The following is a 19,942-nucleotide window of genomic DNA, read 5'->3' as shown; positions in this document are numbered from 1 at the left end:
TTTAGGGGTCACGTTAAACGTCCCCACTAGCGCAGATCCCCGATCTGCGAGAGCGCGGAACGGACCTAGGGCGCGCCTCGGATGCTGCAAGCAGCGTCCGAAGAGCACCACAAAAGAACGGCACATTGATAGCACGTGCCGAAAATGGCACGTGCTAGCAATGCGCTTTAACATTGCTGGCAATGGGAGCGCTAACGGACGCGTTGCATGGCATTAATTTCGCCGTGCAACGCTGTCCGTTAGCGCTCACCCTAAAGGTACCATTACACTAAACGACTTACCAACGATCACGACCAGCGATACGACCTGGCCGTGATCGTTGGTAAGTCGTTGTGTGGTCGCTGGGGAGCTGTCACACAGACAGCTCTCTCCAGCGACCAACGATCCGGGGAACGACTTCGGCATCGTTGAAACTGTCTTCAACGATGCCGAAGTCCCCGGATAACCAGGGTAAACATCGTGTTACTAAGTGCAGGGCCGTGCTTAGTAACCCGATATTTACCCTGGTTACCATTGTAAAAGTAAAAAAAAAAAAAAACAGTACATACTCACATTCTGTTGTCTGTCACGTCGCCCGCCATCAGCTTCCCTGCACTGACTGTCAGTGCCGGCCGTAAAGCAGAGCACAGCGGTGACGTCACACACGCCGATCTAGCGATGACAGCGGGGTGATCAGCGACCAAAAAAAGGTCCTGATCATTCCCCACGACCAACGATCTCCCAGCAGGGGCCTGATCATTGGTCGCTGTCACACATAAAAATATCGTTAGTGGGATCGTTGCTACGTCACAAAAAGCGTGACGTTGCAATGATATTGTTAACGAAATCGTTATGTGTGAAGGTACCTTAAAACGAAATGAGAACCTAGCCTTAAGGTACCTTCACACATAACGATATCGTTAATGATATCGTTGCAACGTCATGCTTTTTGTGACGTAGCAACAATCTCGCTAACGATCTCCTTCAGTCAGTCAGTGCAGGGAAGCTGACGGCGGGGGACGTGACAGACATCGGAATGTAAGTATGTAGTGTTTTTTTTTTTTTTTTTACTTTTACAGTGGTAACCATGGTAAATATCGGATTACTAAGCGCGGCCCAGCGCTTAGTAACCCGATGTTTACCCTGGTTACCCGGGTGCTGCACGGGGACTTCGGCATCGTTGAAGACAGTTTCAACGATGCCGAAGTCGTTCCCCTGATCGTTGGTCGCTGGAGAGAGCTGTCTATGTGACAGCTCCCCAGCGACCACACAACAACTTACCAACGATCACGGCCAGGTCGTATCGTTGGTCGTGATCGTTGGTAAATCGTTTAGTGTAACGGTACCTTTACACTGTAATTTTATAAGAGTTGGGTCTCACTGAAAGATTCTGATCATGGCGGTCAAATCATAGAGCTACCAGAAAACACTCCATCTGTAAAAATATGCTATATGTTACTTTACATATTCTGCAGATCTAATTTTAGATATTTTCTGCCCAAAACGTAGGGTGCATTTATACAGGAAGATTATCGTGAACCCGATGAATGAGCAAAACGCTCTTTTGTTGGGTGCAATAGTCTTTTTGGCTGCACAAAAAATGTAATTCTCGACAGCGCATCATTCTGTGCAATGCAGGACTTAGGCTGCCGAGAACAATGGCAGCCTTATGTGGACTATGCACATTTTTTACCATGGTCTGCCTGTGAAATTAAAGTATTAAACAATTGCCAATTGATAAAATATTTTTTAATTAAGTATTAAAATTTGAATTTTCAGTAAGTTCCTTTGAGCTGGTATAATGGGCACTATACCCTTCCAGTGCTGTTATACTCAGAAAGTAAAGTGTAGTAACACTCACCCAAAGTCTTAAAGGGAACCTGACAGGTCCTCCATACCCTCCAACCCACCAGTATTAGACTATTTATTGCTAAATACCCTACCTAACCAGCCTTCTATAGTATTTAACACATAGACCCATGTTTAAAAATAAGCTTTATAGACTTTGCGTTTCATATTAGCATAATATTCATGGACTAAATAGGCCTTTGACTAGTTGATGTGACGTTGCTTTCCCCAGACTGGTTGGCCTCACAGCATGTTATCACTCCTCTATGGGTGTCATTGCCGACTCTCTGCAAAACTCGCGTATGCGTGCAGCTTTCTTCACCCACATCATTGCTTCTCTGAAGTGGGCTGTACGCTTCCCCGGTTCAGGGGTGGACTGCACTTGTCCTTTAGTGAGGAGGCATCAGCCATGGCTCTGATCTCCATGTCCTCTCTGAATCTACACACTTCAAGGTGTAGCGAGTGATGGCCACAGCCTGGCAGGAGACAGAGGTCAGAGAGTACCCGTACCCTCACTGAGTGGTCACCCGGACTAATAATGTCAGCATGATACCAGGCTCCTCCAAAGTCAGTGCAGGAACAGGGTTTTAAGCTTAGGCGGCGATCACTGTCAGAAAACGAACTCTACTCTGTCAATCAAGCTCAGTAGCAGTGCCAAAAATGCCAAGAGTCCACCAAGGGCACACATTTGCATATGGATTGTAAGTGAATTTTTCTGTAACTGCAACACTAAATTGAATGTTACTGCTATAATTTTTATAGGGGTTCAGTCTGCTACATGAATGTTTAAGTTACTGAATCTGCATTTTGTCGGAGACACGTTTATAACGTTTTAAAATCGAAAAGTGCTTGTAAAAACAAGCAACTTTGAAACTTACTTCCTATTAAAAATCCTCAATGTTCACAAGGAGGGAAGGATTTATAAATCTGAAGTGTACTGCTCATTGCCTAGGTTACCAGCCACCTCTGCAGTATATCAGACAAGGAGCACGGGACCTGCATGTGCTGCACTGAACCTGACTTGGTCCAGCCAAGTCCAGCGTCCCTGTGCTCCTCTAATGCTGCCTTTGCTGAAAGCATGGGAGAGCTCTCAGGTTTGGAGCAGTGGTGCGACCATGATCGTGGTCCTAACTGTCAGTCTTCAGGAACCCACTGCCCCCTAACGAGCAGGGAGCTAGAAAGCAGAGTGGCTCCTGAAGAAAGAAGATTAGACCACCTCTTTAAAACTTTGAGTAGTAATCTATAAAACATATAATCCAAACACTATAAAATGGTTTATTGGTTAATCCCTTTATTCCTAATTCTTTTAAACTAATTTCCATCAGTTATTGTTGAACTTGGATGAAACCTCAATAATAATGTCATATAATCTGTAGAAGGAAGGGCCAGAGATTATGAGATTACTCTGACAAAAAGATAAAGTGTTTACATCGTTGACTTATTCTCAGAATATTGACTTAAAGCAGAACACATCCTGTCAAGTAGAGGCAGCTCCCAGTTATCCAGTCGGGCCTCCTCCTATTTCTTTGTACGTTTTTTGTTATCGAACAAGACTCTTATATAGGGTGTATCAGATTCGATTTTTCAGTTGTGTTGAAAAGTTTATCTTGGCCATAAAAATCGCTCCAATTGCAGTTTTATTTTACCTCGAACTATACTTTCTCTAATGCACATTTTGCCTCATTTACCAAACATATTGAGTGTGCTGAATAAATGGAATTTTCTTATCTGACCTGGGTGGGTCCTGACTCAGATTTAGGCACCTTGTGGATTTCCACCGCCCACCTTTCTTTGTTATTTACGGCAACACAGCTTCTGAGAAGAGCACCAGGAAGCGGGCGGAAGGTGCTGCATAGCTCCAGGACCACCGTCTTTCATCGCTTAGCATCAGCGTTGTGCCTGTCATGCACAACTACCAGAAGTGAGTAGAGATGGGTGGACCCCTGGATGTTCAGGTTCGGCCAAAGAGTTAAAAAAAGGTTTAGGTACCAGAAAAGTACCTGAAACCGGACCCCATTCACTTGAATGGGGGGCTCGAACATTCAATGTTTGCCACACTGTCATGTGCATGACAGCATGGCAAACACTGCCTCTCATTGGCGTAAAATCATTACCACCTGTCAGACAGCTGCAGTTCCCATGCTGTCAAATGAGAGGTATAAAGTTTACTACTGCTCCCATCAGCCTACACCTGCTGCCGCTAATAACAGTGAGCAGGTGGCAGCTGATGGGAGTATTCATCAGCTGACACCTGCGCTCTAAATAAGTAATTTAAAAAAAAGTCATGGGATCCCCTGTACTTTTGATAACCAGCCAGGCAAAACTGATAGCTGCGGGCTGCAATCCTCTGCTGTCAGCATTAGCAAGGCTAGTTATCAAGAATAGAGCAGTCCCCACGCTGTTTATTTTGATTATGTAAATATATAATTTTAAAATATGTCATGGGGTCCTCCCCAGTTTTGACAACCAGCCAAGCTAAAGCATACAACTAGGGGCTGGTATTCTCAGGCTGGTATGGGGCCATAGATATTGGCTCCTCTCAACCTAACAATAGCAGGTGACAGCCGCCTATTAGATGCAATGAGCGTTAGGTGAGTATAACTGTGTTTGCTATTTTTAAATAAAAAAAAGGAAAAGTGTGGTTTGTTTTATTTGAAATAAAAAAACTTTATACTCTCTGTGTGTTTATTTACAATATAACTATAGGATTAGTAATGGATAGGTGTCTTATAGACGCTTCTCCATTCCTAAACCATGGGCTTGATGTTATCGAACAATACAAAGGTGACATCAATCCCACAAATATAAACCCTACTTTCCACCTCCACAGGGCAAGTGGGAGGAGCCAGGCAAAGAACAAGAATTGGTTCATCCTCCGCAGCGTCTGACTCCTCTTCTATCCATTCTTGCAGTGGAGGCAGGCAGCGTGATGCAGTGACGTTATTGCTCTGCTGAAGTCCCCTGTTGAGTGCTGTCCTCCGGCAGTCGCAGACAGAGGGGACACCTGTGGACTGCTGCAGTAAGTGACTAAGGCTTCTTTCACATTTCTGTCGGCACGGGGCCGTCACGCAGCATCGGCGCAACGTACCAATGGAAGTGTGTGCTTTCACATTTCCGTCAGACTGCAGGGTGAGGAAAGATCGTGAGAGCGATACTTCCTGCTGGGCATGCGCATTCTGAAACACTGGATGAGATGTACAGAAAAACGTTCACGGGCCGCCAAAACCCGACGCAACGTCTGGCCATACGTTGGGATCCATCGGCAATACAAGTCTATGGGAAAATGCAGGATCCTGCAAATTTTTTTGCAGGATCCTGCATTTTCAAAAACCGACGTATTTCGATGGTAGCAGAAAGATGGAAATGTGAAAGAAGCCTAAGCCAGCAACTTTGAGCTCCGTAACAGTATGGGCATCTTAAGGATGCCGATTCTAATAACAATGTAGCAGACAAGGCAGCCCATGACCAGTCGGGCCCTTCTGGCATTTGCCAGAATTGCCAGAAGGCCAGTTCAGCCCTGACTGCCAGGAAGCCAAGCATGAAAAGATATCCTAAATCCAGACTCCAACCTGAAAGGAGCAGCTGAAGACTGCTCTGTATGACGGAGGCAACTATGGTGGCCTATACTGCTCCAGTTTATTAAAACATTGTGACCTAATCAGGTGTAGGGAGTTAAAGGGGCTGTCCAGGCTTTGACACTGTGGATCTATTGTGAGCATACTCACCAATTAGGAGTTCTCAGCTTCAGCTACGGCTGATTGTAAATAGTGAACACAACCTGGACATCACAGCTCCATTCACAGTGTAGTGACTTTTGCTGAGAACTGCTCCTCAGCTTCTATTCATTTCAGTAGGAGTTGAATTGCACCTCTTAACAATGGCCACTACACAGTGAACAGATTTGTGCTTCTTTTGGCTACGGATACAGTGCACATTTGGACCATACTGGATCTAAAAATTGGTGGGGGTGAGGGGTGTCTGAGTCCCACCATTCTAGGTACAACCCACCAAATTATCCTGAGGATAGGTCTCCAGTATTATAAACATGAACAACATCCTGACATAATTGCTAATTATTATGGACTTTTTATTTGGCTTTTGTGTTTTCATTGTTGCCTTGGTTTACCTGTTGCAAATGATGTTTCATACTTATATTGTCTGCTCTGTATAACAGAACCTGCCTAACTAGTAGCGGACTCATCTTAGGACAGATGTCACCTTGTATTGCCATTTTTCAGCATAGCTTTATTGTAGTTATTTTTGGTGAGCCATGTCGCAAACTATGAGTATCTGAATCAGTAAGTGATTATTACATGATCTTTATGTAGTTAAACATCTGCGCAATAACATGTATCATTTATTTCTTATTATATAGTTGTTGTGAATGTTCAAGACAACACAACTTAAAGTTCATTCAATTTAATAAATGTGAGTCAGTCAGACGAATTGTGAGAAGCGTAAAAAGGATAAGATAAGTGGTGACCTGAGCACCGGCCGTAAAGTACAGCGGTGACGTCACCGCTGTGCTGTGCTTTACGGCTGGCCGGCGCTCACCAGTCAGTGCGGGAAGCTGAAGGCGAGGGACATGACCAGACACCGGAATGTAAGTATGTAGTGTTTGTTTTTTTACATTTACAATGGTAACCAGGGTAAATATCAGGTTACTAAGCGCGGCCCTGCGCTTAGTAACCTGATGTTTACCCTGGTTACCAGTGAAGACATCGCTGAATCGGCATCACACACGCCGATTCAGAGATGTCAGCGGGAGATCCAGCGACAAAATAAAGTGCTGGACTTTCCCCAGCGACCAATGATCTCCCAGCAGGGGCCTGATCGTTGGTCGCTGTCACACATAACGATTTCGTTAACGATATCATTGCTACGTCACAAAAAGCAACGATATCGTTAACGATATCGTTATGTGTGACGGTACCTTAAAGGAAAGGGTCGGAAACCAATTTAAAGGTGTGAGACTCAACAGGGAGTACAATTTCAAAGTTAGATATAGAATCATTCATTGTTTGGTAACCATTTACACAATATGAGGGACAAATAGCGATATTCATTCCCGACATCCTATATTTTATATGTCAGACACAAGAACCGTAATGGAAACTAGTATAACTTAACTATAATGGGGCTACTTGGTTTCAATTAAGGTGTCCAATTTTTGGTTGATATCCTAATGGAAAGTAAACAGATCCTATTATACATAAAGCGATGCTTATGATGGTTTTTACGTTCGTCATGAGACAAATACAGTTTGCAACAAAACCGATGGTGGTTCTGGTGCCATTCATGTACTAATGGTGGTTCTGGTGCAAATGTATTGTACTGATGATGGTTCTGAGGCTTTATTTATGTACTGATGATGGTTCCTTTGTTGTATTCCTGTTCTAAAGGTACCGTCACACTTAGCGACGCTGCAGCGATACCGACAACGATCCGGATCGCTGCAGCGTCGCTGTTTGGTCGCTGGAGAGCTGTCACACAGACAGCTCTCCAGCAACCAATGATCTCGAGGTCCCCGGTAACCAGGGTAAACATCGGGTAACTAAGCGCAGGGCCGCGCTTAGTAACCCGATGTTTACCCTGGTTACCATCCTTAAAGTAAAAAAACAACCGCTACATACTTACCTACCGCTGTCTGTCCTCGGCGCTCTGCTTCTCTGGTCTGGCTGTGAGCGCCGGGCAGCTGGAAAGCAGAGCGGTGACATCACCGCTCTGCTTTCCGGCCGCTGTGCTCACAGCCAGACCAGAGAAGCAGAGCGCCGAGGACAGACAGCGGTAGGTAAGTATGTAGCGGTTGTTTTTTTTACTTTAAGGATGGTAACCAGGGTAAACATCGGGTTACTAAGCGCGGCCCTGCGCTTAGTTACCCGATCTTTACCCTGGTTACCAGCGAAGACATCGCTGAATCGGTGTCACACACGCCGATTCAGCGATGTCTGCGGGGAGTCCAGCGACGAAACAAAGTTCTGGACTTTCTTCCCCGACCAGCGACAGCACAGCAGGGGCCTGATCGCTGCTGCCTGTCACACTGGACGATATCGCTAGCGAGGACGCTGCAACGTCACGGATCGCTAGCGATATCGTCTAGTGTGACGGTACCTTAATAGTGGTTCTGGTGAAGTACTCATGTAGTGATTGTTGTTCTGGTGATATATTCATATACTACTGATGACTCTGGTGATGTATTCATCAGCATAACCATCATCACTACATGAATACAAAACCAGAGCTATCAACAATACATAAATGCAGCACCAGAACTATAATCAGTAAATAAATAGGTCACTAGAACTACCATCAATACATGAATGTTACCAGAACCACCATCAGTACATTAATGAGTCAACAGAACCTCAATCGGTACATTAATATATATCATGAGAACCACCATCAGTGAATATATACAATATAAGTACTATCATCAGTACATGTACACACCACGAGAACCACCAACACTAAAGGTACCTTCACACTCAGCGACGCTGCAGCGATACCGACAACGATGTCGATCGCTGCAGCGTCGCTGTTTGGTCGCTGGAGAGCTGTCACACAGACAGCTCTCCAGCGACCAACGATCCCGAGGTCCCCGGGTAACCAGGGTAAATATCGGGTTACTAAGCGCAGGGCCGCGCTTAGTAACCTGATGTTTACCCTGGTTACCAGCGTAAAAGTAAAAAAAAAAAACACTACATACTTACCTACCGCTGTCTGTCCCCGGCGCTCTGCTTCTCTGCACTCCTCCTGCACTCCTGCACTGGTTGTGAGCACAGCGGCCGGAAAGCAGAGCGGTGACGTCACCGCTCTGCTTTCCGGCTGACCGACGCTCACAGCCAGTGCAGGAGGAGTGCAGAGAAGCAGAGCGCCGGGGACAGACAGCGGTAGGTAAGTATGTAGTGTTTGTTTTTTTTACTTTTACGCTGGTAACCAGGGTAAACATCGGGTTACTAAGCGCGGCCCTGCGCTTAGTAACCCGATGTTTACCCTGGTTACCAGTGAAGACATCGCTGGATCGGTGTCACATACGCCGATCCAGCGATGTCTGCAGGGAGTCCAGCGACGAAATAAAGTTCTGGACTTTCCTCAGCGACCAACAATCTCCCAGCAGGGACCTGATCGTTGGTCGCTGTCACACAGAACGATTTCCTTAACGATATCGTTGCTACGTCACAAAAAGCAACGATATCGTTAACGATTTCGTTATGTGTGAAGGTACCTTAACTGAATATATGAAAAAAGGGGGAAAAATCAGCTCACCATTGTTGTCATGATTGAATGCTGGAACACGATTGAAAATGCACAGAAAAAACTCTGGGACAGCAACAATCTGCCTTAATGATCTACAACCACCCCACTGTCTGCCATTTGTCAGATATAATAGCCACACCGTCTGCCCTTATGAACCGCGGCATATACCATGGCTGTCTCCTCTACATTGTTTTCCCTCACATTCCCTAGATCTCCACACTGTTTCCCCATGATGCTAACCTCTCTTCAAAAAGTGCCCTATTTCATGTTGCTCCCTCACCATATCCATTAAGGGCTCCCTTTCATACTATGCCCTCATATTACCGACCACATTGTCCTCTCCAAACTGTACCCCCTCCTCTCTCTGTCCCCCTACACATTATGATGGTCACCACAGCATCCAAAAACAGTATGATATCCACAATAACCCCCAATATACACTGAGGTACACCACATCCCCATGCAGTATAATGTCCACCACAGCCCACGAATATACAGAATGATGTCCAGCACATGATATCCACAATAGCCCCCAATAGGGTTGAGCGACCTTGACCTTTTTAGAGTCGAGCTGTGTTTCGCGAAACCCGACTATCTCAAAAGTCGAGTCGAGTGGAATCGGCCGATTATCGCGAAAAGTCGGGGATCGCCCGAAACACGAAACTCAATGCAAGTCAATGGGGGAGCATAGTCGGCAGTGAGTGGAGGCCAGGAAAACACCTACACTGCCCATTTTAATGGCAAAAACATCCATTCTTGTTACAGAAGCTTGTCAATCGTAATTTACCTTATAATAATTGGAAGGCATTTGAAATTGGGGGTCATTTGGCTAAAGTTGTGGGGGGTAGGGCTGGTTCAAGTAATTAGTGGGCCCAGGAAATCTGGAACACGTCACGGCAGTGGAGCAGGGAGAGGTAAGTATTTAAACTTTGCAAGTGCTGTGATCCTGAGCAAGCAGGGGGGGCCCACTCGTTGGCATTGGCACTGGCACAGGGCCCCTCAAAGTACAGCGGTGTGTTTGCACGGCGGGGGCGCCTCCCACCGGCAGCAACACTTTTGCGTACTATGAGAGGCCCTGTGCCAGTGACGTCGCCAACTAGTATTCCTCCCCCCACCTGATGAAGGAACCTGCACTTTCATCTGCACCTTCCTCTTTGTCCCCGTTTAAGGTGGTATGGTATGCGGGAAGAGGAACCTGACTTTCAGCAGGGTCACAATGTTGCTGTGTAGCGTGCACGTGGAATGTTGCGTTATGGGTCAATGTACCAGCAGACTCATCTATCACTGGCTGGGCAATGGACAGGATGAGGAGGAAACACAGATATAGGCCCAAAGAATGAAGTTGGCTAAATGCAGTTCAAAATTGGTAACACAGGACTAACCAGGGGGCATTGCAGTGGAGGACAACTGGAATGAGAGGCTGACACAGAGAGTAGGCCCAAATCAGTAAGTAGTCGAAATGCAGTTCAAAATTGGCAACCGTAGTAAACAGGCGGCACAGCTTTGTTCAGTGGAGCAGAACAGCAAGGAGTGGCAGACACCGATAGTAGGCCCCAACCCAACTAGTAGGCCAAATGCAGTCTAACATTAACAACTACTTAACGAGAGCCTGAAAATGGAATTTCAGGACAGGAAACCAGGAGAACAGCAAGGAGCGGCAGACACTGTTAGTAGGTCCCAAACCAACTAGTACGCCAAATGCAGTTGTTCCATTTAAGCACTATTTATCAAGAGCCTGAAGATAGAAGCTCAGGAAAGGCAACCTGGAGAACACCTTGGAGTGGAAGACACCGTCTCTACACCCCATACCAAATGTGTAGGCCTAATGCAGTGTAGTTTCCAACAACTACTAAACGAGAGCATTAAGATCGAAGCAATGGCGAGGAAACCTGGGGAACACCTTGGAGTGGAACACACCGTCTCTACACCCCATACCCAATTTGTAGGCCTAATGCAGTGTAGTTTTCTACAACTACTAAACGAGAGCATTAAGATTGAAGCAATGGAGAGGAAACCTGGGGAACACCTTGGAGTGGAACACACCGTCTCTACACCCCATACCCAATTTGTAGGCCTAATGCAGTGTAGTTTTCTACAACTACTAAACGAGAGTCGGAAGACCGAAGCAATGTGGACGAAACCTGGGGAACACCTTGGAGTGTAACACACCATCTCTCTACACCCCATACCCAATTTGTAGGCCTAATGCAGTGTAGTTTCCAACAACTACTAAACGAGAGCATTAAGATTGAAGCAATGGAGAGGAAACCTGGGGAACACCTTGGAGTGGAACACACCGTCTCTACACCCCATACCCAATTTGTAGGCCTAATGCAGTGTAGTTTTCTACAACTACTAAACGAGAGTCGGAAGACCGAAGCAATGTGGACGAAACCTGGGGAACACATTGGAGTGTAACACACCATCTCTCTACACCCCATACCCAATTTGTAGGCCTAATGCAGTGTAGTTTCCAACAACTACTAAACGAGAGCATTAAGATTGAAGCAATGTGGACGAAACCTGGGGCACTCCTTGGGGCGGCAGACACCGTTAGTAGGCCCTACCAAAGTTGTAGCCCCAATGCAGTTTTAAAATTCCTAGAGGCTGAAAACAAGACTATTGACGCTCAGCTTTTTTCAAAGGAACACAGCTGTATTGAGTGGCGCAGACAGACACAGGTAGTAGGCCTTAAACCAAAAATGTGGCTCACTGCAGTGTAAAAAAGGATACAGGGGTACACAGGCAGCATTGCTCTGGGCAGTGGAGGACAATTTCAATAGTGGACCGCAGACAGACTTTGTACACCTACTATTAAAAAATGGATGCTCTATGCAATTAAAAATAGGTTCCAGGGGTCCACGGGCAGCAGTGGTGTGGTCAGTGGAGGAGTAGTAGAAAGAACGGGCCGCAGGCAGGCTTCGAAGGTCTAACATAATAAAATATTGGGCTGTAGGCACTTTTAAATATGTTCCAGGGGTACACGGGCAGCAGTGGTCTGGTCAGTGGAGGAGTAGTAGAAAGAACGGGCCGCAGGCAGGCTTCGAACGCCTAACATAATAAAATATTGGGCTGTAGGCACTTTTAAATAGGTTCCAGGGGTACACGGGCAGCAGTTGTCTGGTCAGTGGAGGAGTAGTAGAAAGAACGGGCCGCAGGCAGGCTTCGAACGCCTAACATAATAAAATTGGACAGGCTGTAGGCACTTTATAATTGTTTCCAGGAGTACACGGGCAGCAGTAGACAGGTCAGTGGAGGCCTAGTGGAAGGAGGGACCGCAGACAGGCTTCGAAGGCCTAACATAATAAAATTGGACAGGCTGTAGGCACTTTATAATTTATTCCAGGGGTACACGGGCAGCAGTAGACAGGTCAGTGTAGTAGTAGTAGAAAGAACGGGCCGCTGACAGGCTTCGAAGGCCTAACAGAATTAAATTGGACAGGCTGTAGGCAATTTAAAATTGGTTCCAGGGGTACACGGGCAGCAGTACACAGGTCAGTGGACGCCTAGTGGAAGGAGGGACCGCAGACAGGCTTCGAAGGCGTAATATAATAAAATTGGACATGCTGTAGGCACTTTATAATTGGTTCCAGGGGTACACGGGCAGCAGTAGACAGGTCAGTGTAGTAGTAGTAGAAAGAATGGGCCGCTGACAGGCTTCGAAGGCATAACATAATTAAATTGGACAGGCTGTAGGCAATTTAAAATTGGTTCCAGGAGTACACGGGCAGCAGTAGACAGGTCAGTGGAGGCCTAGTGGAAGGAGGGACCGCAGACAGGCTTCGAAGGCCTAACATAATAAAATGGGCTGGCTGTAGGCAATTTAAAATTGGTTCCAGGAGTACACGGGCAGCAGTAGACAGGTCAGTGGAGGCCTAGTGGAAGGAGGGACCGCAGACAGGCTTCGAAGGCCTAACATAATAAAATATTGGGCTGTAGGCACTTTTAAATAGGTTCCAGGGGTACACGGGCAGCAGTGGTCTGGTCAGTGGAGGAGTAGTAGAAAGAACGGGCCGCAGGCAGGCTTCGAACGCCTAACATAATAAAATTGGACAGGCTGTAGGCACTTTATAATTGTTTCCAGGAGTACACGGGCAGCAGTAGACAGGTCAGTGGAGGCCTAGTGGAAGGAGGGACCGCAGACAGGCTTCGAAGGCCTAACATAATAAAATTGGACAGGCTGTAGGCACTTTATAATTTGTTCCAGGGGTACACGGGCAGCAGTAGACAGGTCAGTGTAGTAGTAGTAGAAAGAACGGGCCGCTGACAGGCTTCGAAGGCCTAACATAATTAAATTGGACAGGCTGTAGGCAATTTAAAATTGGTTCCAGGAGTACACGGGCAGCAGTAGACAGGTCAGTGGAGGCCTAGTGGAAGGAGGGACCGCAGACAGGCTTCGAAGGCCTAACATAATAAAATTGGACAGGCTGTAGGCACTTTATAATTGGTTCCAGGGGTACACGGGCAGCAGTAGACAGGTCAGTGGAGGCCTAGTGGAAGGAGGGACCGCAGACAGGCTTCGATGGCCTAAGATTATAAAATGGGCTGGCTGTAGGCAATTTAAAATTGGTTCCAGGAGTACATTGGCAGCAGTAGACAGGTTAGTGGAGGCCTAGTGGAAGGAGGGACCGCAGACAGGCTTTGAAGGCCTAACATAATGAAATATTGGGCTGTAGGCACTTTTAAATAGGTTCCAGGGGTACACGGGCAGCAGTGGTCTGGTCAGTGGAGGAGTAGTAGAAAGAACGGGCCGCAGGCAGGCTTCGAACGCCTAACATAATAAAATATTGGGCTGTAGGCACTTTTAAATAGGTTCCAGGGGTACACGTGCAGCATTGGTCTGGTCAGTGGAGGAGTAGTAGAAAGAACGGGCCGCAGGCAGGCTTCGAAACGCCTAACATAATAAAATTGGACAGGCTGTAGGCACTTTATAATTGTTTCCAGGAGTACACGGGCAGCAGTAGACAGGTCAGTGGAGGCCTAGTGGAAGGAGGGACCGCAGACAGGCTTCGAAGGCCTAACATAATAAAATTGGACAGGCTGTAGGCACTTTATAATTTGTTCCAGGGGTACACGGACAGCAGTAGACAGGTCAGTGTAGTAGTAGTAGAAAGAACGGGCCGCTGACAGGCTTCGAAGGCCTAACATAATTAAATTGGACAGGCTGTAGGCAATTTAAAATTGTTTCCAGGAGTACACGGGCAGCAGTAGACAGGTCAGTGGAGGCCTAGTGGAAGGAGGGACCGCAGACAGGCTTTGAAGGCCTAACATAATAAAATGGGCTGGCTGTAGGCAATTTAAAATTGGTTCCAGGAGTACACGGGCAGCAGTAGACAGGTCAGTGGAGGCCTAGTGGAAGGAGGGACCGCAGACAGGCTTCGAAGGCCTGACATAATAAAATATTGGGCTGTAGGCACTTTTAAATAGGATCCAGGGGTACACGGGCAGCAGTGGTCTGGTCAGTGGAGGAGTAGTAGAAAGAACGGGCCGCAGGCAGGCTTCGAACGCCTAACATAATAAAATATTGGGCTGTAGGCACTTTTAAATAGGTTCCAGGGGTACACGGGCAGCAGTGATCTGGTCAGTGGAGGAGTAGTAGAAAGAACGGGCCGCAGGCAGGCTTCGAGCACCTAACATAATAAAATTGGACAGGCTGTAGGCACTTTATAATTGTTTCCAGGAGTACACGGGCAGCAGTAGACAGGTCAGTGGAGGCCTAGTGGAAGGAGGGACCGCAGACAGGCTTCGAAGGCCTAACATAATAAAATATTGGGCTGTAGGCACTTTTAAATAGGTTCCAGGGGTACACGGGCAGCAGTGGTCTGGTCAGTGGAGGAGTAGTAGAAAGAACGGGCCGCAGGCAGGCTTCAAACGCCTAACATAATAAAATATTGGGCTGTAAGCACTTTTAAATAGGTTCCTGGGGTACACGGGCAGCATTGGTCTGGTCAGTGGAGGAGTAGTAGAAAGAACGGGCTGCAGGCAGGCTTCGAACACCTAACATAATAAAATTGGACAGGCTGTAGGCACTTTATAATTGTTTCCAGGAGTACACGGGCAGCAGTAGACAGGTCAGTGGAGGCCTAGTGGAAGGAGGGACCGCAGACAGGCTTCGAAGGCCTAACATAATAAAATTGGACAGGCTGTAGGCACTTTATAATTGGTTCCAGGGGTACACGGGCAGCAGTAGACAGGTCAGTGTAGTAGTAGTAGAAAGAACGGGCCGCTGACAGGCTTCGAAGGCCTTACATAATTAAATTGGACAGGCTGTAGGCAATTTAAAGTTGGTTCCAGGAGTCCATGGGCAGCAGTAGACAGGTCAGTGGAGGCCTAGTGGAAGGAGGGACCGCAGACAGGCTTCGAAGGCCTAACATAATAAAATGGGCTGGCTGTAGGCAATTTAAAATTGGTTCCAGGGGTACACGGGCAGCAGTAGACAGGTCAGTGGAGGCCTACTGGAAGGAGGGACCGCAGACAGGCTTCGAAGTCCTAACATAATTAAATTGGGCTGGCTGTAGGCAAATTAAAATTGGTTCCAGGGGTACACGGGCAGCAGTGGTCTGGTCAGCGGAGGCCGATTGTAATGAGTGTCTGCCAGTTAGTAGTCCAAAACAATAAATAACTGTGAATGTCTTGCTTTAAAACAAAATGAAAACACTAAAGGGTGCAATCATTAGGTACAGGGGTGGGATCCTCTGCGTAGTTTCAGACCTACTGATTTAGCGCAAAGTTCTTACTGTGGTAAATAGAGGACACTGCCCCTGACTATGTTAAGTACCATCATACATGGCAACACAATGGTATTGTCAGTGGCAGGAATGGAAGGATGTCAGCGCATAGACTAAACATTGGTGGAAGTGTGAGAGATAACTGTGGAAGTGGTAGAGCAATGTTTGACCTGGGGGTGGGTGAACTCTCTTGTGGCCGGCGGTACAGGCCCAGGGCCCCTCATGTTACAACAGTGTGTCTGACGTTAGGTGCGCACCACCACTGCCAGAGACACTTTATTGTACTATGAGGGACCCAGTGGCAGTGCCGTCGACCAAAAGTGGGCACACCCACCTCTTCAGACAAACAGCACTCTCACGGGTGCTTGCGCCAAGTGGCGATACCACGGCCCCGTGTGGGGAGTTTGGCCATTTAGTGAGGTGTAAACATGTCGTATGCTGGACAATCAGCTGCAGCAAATTAGACATTAGAAAAGTAATTCACAGTAGTCCACAGGCAAGAGCTTTTCATAGGAAAGCTAGGTGTCGGCCGGGCAAGGTGGGGCAAAAGAATTCGAAATCCAGTTGTGGTTCATTTTAATGAATGTTAGATCATCAACATTTTGGGTAGCCAGACGAGTCCTTTTTTCGGTTAATATTGAACCTGCAGCACTGAATACTCTTTCTGATAGGACACTAGCTGCCGGGCAAGCAAGTTCCTGCAATGCATATTCTGCCAATTCTGGCCAGGTGTCTAATTTTGATGCCCAGTAATCAAATGGGAATGACGGTTGAGGGAGAACATCGATAAGGGATGAAAAATAGTTTGTAACCATACCAGTACCTGTCCTGTCTGCGGTCATAGCAAAATCACTCCACAACCTGGTAAGAAAACCCCTCTGTCCAACGCCACTTCTGATGTGTGCACCCCTAACACTCCTGGTCTGCTGCCCCCTGGAGCTCGTGTGAGAACGATCACGTGCGCTGTGTGCTGGGAATGCCTGAAGCAAACGGTCAACAAGAGTTGATTGTTTGGTTGCTAATATTAGTTCCAAGTTCTCATGTGGCATAATATTTTGCAATTTGCCTTTATAGCGAGGATCAAGGAGGCAGGCCAACCAGTAATCGTCATCGTTCATCATTTTAGTAATGCGTGTGTCCCTTTTGAGGATACGTAAGGCATAATCCGCCATGTGGGCCAAAGTTCCAGTTGTCAAATCTGCGGTTGTGATTGGTTGAGGGGCAGTTTCAGGCAAATCTACGTCACTTGTGTCCCTCAAAAAACCAGAACCCGGCCTTGCCACGCAACCAATTTCCAGTGCCCCCGGGAAAGCTTCCTCATTAAAAATATACTCATCCCCATCATCCTCCTCGTCCACCACCACTAACTCGTCCTGTACACTGCCCTGACCAGACAATGGCTGACTGTCATCAAGGCTTTCCTCTTCCTCTGGTGCAGACGCCTGATCCTTTATGTGCGTCAAACTTTGCATCAGCAGACACATTAGGGGGATGTGTTATGATTAGGTAATTCAGAACCACAATGGACCTGGTGGTTAAGAGCACACAAGTGACCTGATAGTTACAAATAAAATAGGACAAGCTCTGAGACGTGGGAACTCTGCTGACCGCAATCCCTAATCCTATAATACCACACTAGAGGTAGCCGTGGATTGCGCCTAACGCTCCCTATGCAACTCGGCACAGCCTGAGAAACTAGCTAGCCCTGAAGACAGAAAAATAAGCCTACCTTGCCTCAGAGAAATTCCCCAAAGGAAAAGGCAGCCCCCCACATAAAATGACTGTGAGTTAAGATGAAAATACAAACACAGAGATGAAATAGATTTTAGCAAAGTGAGGCCCGACTCACTGAGTAGACCGAGGATAGGAAAGAGAGCTTTGCGGTCAACACAAAAACCTACAAACAACCACGCAGAGGGGCAAAAAGACCCTCCGCACCGACTAACGGTACGGAGGTGCTCCCTCTGCGTCTCAGAGCTTCCAGCAAGCAAGAAAAACCAAAATAGCAAGCTGGACAGAAAATATAGCAACAAAAGTAACACAAGCAGAACTTAGCTTATCCTGGGCAGACAGGCCACAGGAACGGTCCAGGAGAAAGCAAGACCAATACTGGAACATTGACTGGAGGCCAGGATCAAAGCACTAGGTGGAGTTAAATAGAGCAGCACCTAACGACTTAACCTCATCACCAGAAGAAGGAAACTCAGAAGCCGCAGTACCACTCACATCCACCAACGGAAGCCCATAGACAGAATCAGCCGAAGTACCACTTGTGACCACAGGAGGGAGCTTGACCACAGAATTCACAACAGGGATGCTCATGCTTATTATGGCGTTGTCTGCACTAACCAGCCGTGTGCATTCCTCAAAACACTGAAGGACTTGACACATGTCTTGTATCTTCGACCACTGCACACCTGACAACTCCATGTCTGCCATCCTACTGCCTGCCCGTGTATGTATATCCTCCCACAAAAACATAACAGCCCACCTCTGTTGGCACAGTCTCTGAAGCATGTGCAGTGTTGAGTTCCACCGTATTGCAACGTCTATGATTAGGCGATGCTGGGGAAGGTTCAAAGACCGCTGATAGGTCTGCATACGTCTGGAGTGTAAAGGCGAACGGCGGATATGTGAGCAAAGTCCACGCACTTTGAGGAGCAGGTTGGAGAACCCAGGATAAGTTTTCAATAAGCACTGCACGACCAGGTTTAAGGTGTGAGCCCGGCAAGGAATGTGTTTCAGTTGGGAAAGGGAGATGGCAGCCATGAAATTCCTTCCGTTATCACTCACTACCTTGCCTGCCTCAAGATCTACTGTGCCCAGCCACGACTGTGTTTCTTGCTGCAAGAACTCGGACAGAACTTCCGCGGTGTGTCTGTTGTTGCCTAAACACTTCATAGCCAATACAGCCTGCTGACGCTTGCCAGTAGCTGGCCCATAATGGGACAACTGGTGTGCAACAGTGTCAGCTGCCGATGGAGTGGTTGGCCGACTGCGGTCTGTGGAAGAGCTGTCGCTTCTGCAGGAGGACAAGGAGGAGGAGGAGGGGGTGCGAACGCCTACAGCCAACTGTTTCCTAGACCGTGGGCTAGGCACAACTGTCCCGAAATTGCTGTCCCCTGGGGACCCTGCATCCACCACATTCACCCAGTGTGCCGTGATGGACACGTAACGTCCCTGGCCATGCCTACTGGTCCATGCATCTGTAGTCAGGTGCACCTTTGTACTCACAGATTGCCTGAGTGCATGGATGATGCGCTGTTTAACATGCTGGTGCAGGGCTGGGATGGCTTTTCTGGAAAAAAAGTGTCGACTGGGTAGCTCGTAGCGTGGTTCAGCGTACTCCATCAGGGCTTTGAAAGCTTCGCTTTCAACAAAACCGGTAGGGCATCATCTCTAACGAGATTAGTCTAGCTATGTGGGCGTTAAAACCCTGTGTACGCGGATGCGAGGATAAGTACTTCCTTTTTCTAACCAGAGTCTCATGTAGGGTGAGCTGGACTGGAGAGCTGGAGATCGTGGAACTAGCGGGTGTGCCGGTGGACATGGCACACTGAGAGACGGTTGGAGACGGTATTGTTTCCACCGGTGCCCTAGATGCAATATTTCCTCCTACAAAACTGGTGATTCCCTGACCCTGACTGCTTTTGGCTGGCAAAGAAACCTGCACAGATACTGCCGGTGGTGCGGAAAATGGTGGCCTTACAGTGACGGAAGGGATGTTGCGTTGCTGACTAGCTTCATTGGCCGAGGGTGCTACAACCTTAAGGGACGTTTGGTAGTTAGTCCAGGCTTGAAAATGCATGGTGGTTAAATGTCTATGCATGCAACTTGTATTGAGACTTTTCAGATTCTGACCTCTGCTTAAGCTAGTTGAACATTTTTGACAGATGACTTTGCGCTGATCAATTGGATGTTGTTTAAAAAAATGCCAGACTGCGCTCTTCCTAGCATCGGATCCCTTTTCAGGGATTGCAGACTGAGCTTTAACCGGATGGCCACGCTGTCCTCCAACAGGTTTTGGCTTTGCCACGCGTTTTGGGCCAGATACGGGCCAGGCAGATGGAACCTGTTGCGATGTTGATGCCTGCTGCGGCCCCTCCTCCACCTCCGCTTCTGAACTACTG

Source organism: Ranitomeya imitator, chromosome 3 (assembly GCF_032444005.1).
Source record: "Ranitomeya imitator isolate aRanImi1 chromosome 3, aRanImi1.pri, whole genome shotgun sequence".
Lineage (NCBI taxonomy): Eukaryota > Metazoa > Chordata > Amphibia > Anura > Dendrobatidae > Ranitomeya > Ranitomeya imitator.
Note: the sequence above shows the minus strand (reverse complement) of the source record.